The sequence below is a fragment of the Arachis stenosperma genome, chromosome 7 (genome assembly GCF_014773155.1).
Source record: "Arachis stenosperma cultivar V10309 chromosome 7, arast.V10309.gnm1.PFL2, whole genome shotgun sequence".
Classification (NCBI taxonomy): Eukaryota; Viridiplantae; Streptophyta; class Magnoliopsida; order Fabales; family Fabaceae; genus Arachis; species Arachis stenosperma.
Genome location: NC_080383.1, coordinates 48,675,558 through 48,679,087, shown reverse-complemented (window position 1 = coordinate 48,679,087; position 3,530 = coordinate 48,675,558).

Here is a 3,530-nt window from a genome sequence, read left to right as displayed (position 1 = left end):
GGAGAGATTCTAAGCCAAACACTAAGTAGAGAAAATAAATATCTTCGCCGTCTCTCAGGTGAACAACAGCTCACTTCTGAGCACCTGGACCTGTATCTGAAAAACAAGAGATATATACGGAATGAGAACCCCGGGCCCATGGGTTCCCAGTATGGTAAAAGTGTCAAATAAATACAATGCACTGCAATAAAAACTCACTAAGCATCCTAAACTCCTTTCACCCAGTATCCAGCCTAGATTCTCACTAATCCATAAATAGGCGTCTGTCGTAAGGGGATACTAAATCTAGTTCATATCTCATATGATTCCCAACTCGCTGACCCTCCCACGAATCAAATTCAGAATCATAAACAAAACCATCATTAGTCGTACTGTCTCAGCAATTCTATATCAATACATCATACCCTCACCTGGAGCTAGTGAAACCACATCACTGCGTCTACCCAGGGAGCTCAAATCATCTCAACCAATGATCATCATCATCATGCAATCGCATCATCAATTCATCTCATCAAGAACAGCCCTCAACCTCCACCGACACTAACATGAGGGGCCTCTCAGTTGTACAAACACAAGCAATACAGGCAAGTAATACACAATTAAGGTACAAGTAGAACAAGTAGCACATAATCAGGTAACATAGCACATATAATATAGAAATCCAAAACAAATAGGCAAACCCAAGCAATTCAAACATATGCAAATGATGAATGCCTGCCCTATGGCTGATGATATCGTCTGTCGGTTATCAAGCCAACCCGACGTGTCCGGTAGCTAACCCGGGCACAGTCTCTCTGTTGCGTATTAATATCATTAGAGGAAATATGTGCTCTGTTACCATTAGAGGGTATCTGCGCCCTGTCGCCATTAGAGGGTATTGGTGCCCTGTCACCCTTACAACCAGAGAGAAAACACCAGCATGCTTACATTCAACATTTTTCATCATTATTCATTTATCATATATGCCTTTATACTCAGCCATAATCCATAATGGCTTTGCCGTAACTCGGCAATAACTCAGCCATCCGGCTCACAGTTCAATCCAGAACTAGCCAATTTATCAACATGGCTTCGCCGTATCCGGCAATAACTTAGCCATCCGGCTCATGGTTCAATCAAGTGTAGAACCTATGCACAATTACTCAAGAGGGGGGGTGAATTGAGTATTGCAATAACAATAAATCTTTTTACGAAAGTTAAAGACAATATACAAAAGTGTTATTGTACTAGTATTTTTCCAAGAGCTTAACTCAATTGCTAAGCATTTATAAGGAGCTTTTACTTTCCAATAGACACCAACTCAAATAAATTGATCAAGCTTTTCACCAATCGGACTTAAGCCACTCCTTAAGTACTTACGAAGCTACTTTTCGATCACAATTTATTTGCTCAAAAATAAAAGACAATAATATTGAAGAGATGAGTTTGGAGAAATGCAAACGCTATTTAGAGTGGTTCGGCACAATCCTTGTCCTACGTCCACTTTCTTTCTCAATCGCAATTGAGAAGTTCCACTATTGCCAAGCTTCAAGGTGCTCGCGCAAAACCTTTTACAATCCGAGTCCTTAGTTTCTAACACCTCACGGTATATGATCACCACTCGTATACTAACCCACTCCACTTAGAGATACCTTCTCTAAGATTTGCCTTGAGTACTTAGTATACCTCTTTGGTATCCTCACCGACTATAGTGTTTATAACTCTTGACTCAACCTTGGAGATCACACTCCAATTTACAAGGTGTACAAGAAAACAATTCTCAAAGAATTGTTGAGATGAAATGGGTACTCTCTAGAAGAGTGTATGATTACAAGTTTAGCACTATTGAACCAATTGATATTGCTCTCTCAAATTGTGTATTATAACACCATAAAAATGTGTAGAATGAAAGAATATGAACGAGATAGTTTGCAAATGCTCAAAGATGTGAAATAAGGCTTCAATCCATCCATTTATAGATTCCCCAAACCTTAGAAACGTTAGGGAATTAATGGGATGGAGCCTTTATGTCAAAACTAGCCGTTTTTTATGTTTTTGAATTATTTGCATCGATGCATAACACTTTGCATCGATGCAAATGTGTCTTTGACGCTGAAATTTGAATTTTCAGCTAGGTTGCATCGATGCAAACATCTTTGCATCGATGCAACAAGTCGTTGCATGCTTTGCATCGATGCAAGATGAGTGTGCATCGATGCAAACCTTAAAGAATGGCTTAAAATCACTTCAAAATGCTTAGGATTGATCTCAAACTTGTTGGAGTCAATTCCTATGCTCTTGTACCTTTGAAAACAAGTTTTTAAACCATTTGGCTAGCATCGAATTGCAAGATGTGCATCAAAACATTTTGTGAGTGTGTGTTGAGAGTTTTAGCAATTGGTTCTTAACAAGAAGTTACCTAAGTCCTAAGACACTATACTTGTCTTCAAATGTTGTGGACTTGAGTTTCTTGTTGTTGTTGTGTTGCTTTCAACTCTTCATTCCTCAACGTTGAATGTTGGTTGATCTTTCAACATGCTTGTTCATTCAAGTTGTTTGGTTTGTCTTTCATGTCGTTTGTTGGTTTGTCATTCATCAAAACCTACGAATACAAACTTCGCATACAAGCAACATGATTTACAATTTCCCCCTTTTTGATAATGACAAACCAATTTTGAGGATATGCATTTATAAATGATTTTGAAAGCAACAATAATGCACTTTGTTTTATAGAAAGCTTTAGAGAAGACTTCACAAAAAAGATTTGCAGGAGTTCCCCCTAAATATGTGCATTTGTTCCCTTAAAGGGCGTTTATCAAAGAGAACGATTTAGATATCAAAGTTTTTGCTTAGCGGAAGTCTTTTTGAAATCATTGTTTCGCAAACTTATTTCTTCTTTTCAAATCCTCAAACTTTTTCAAAAGTTCAAAACTTCAAATATCCTCAAACTTTTCTTCAAATATCCTCAAAACTTTTCTTCCCCCGTTTGACATTATCAAAAAGAAAGGAGTTTGAAATGTGTCATAGAAGCATGCATAAAACAATGAATTTTTTTTTTTAAGTTCAATTTCTCTATTAATCTCAAGGATGAGATATTCCCCCTTTCAAAAAGAATTTGATTTCCTCTTTTTATATTTAACAAGCATGCATAATTCCCCCTAAAGAAGTGAAATATATCAAAGCATGCACATTAACTTAAAATAGGGGTACCAAGCCTATTTTGAGTTATTCACCAAGTAAGCATACAAGCATTAATCATTAAACAGATATCAAAGTATTTAAACCATAATAGAAATCCTTAGCTTACTAGGAGTTAGTTTAACAATTCATATAATCAAATAAACATAAAGCAATAAAAAGTGAGTAATCTACCTCAAGATTAATTACTCATTCATCAACTCATAAACCTACAAAACAATGGCTAATTGGATATCTCCAATGCTTAAGTTAGTAAGAGATACAAAGATAGCAATATAAATACAATGAATTCAAACAAATCATATTAGATTAGAATCCAAGATACCAAGTTCATTTCGGATGTTAAAAAAGCT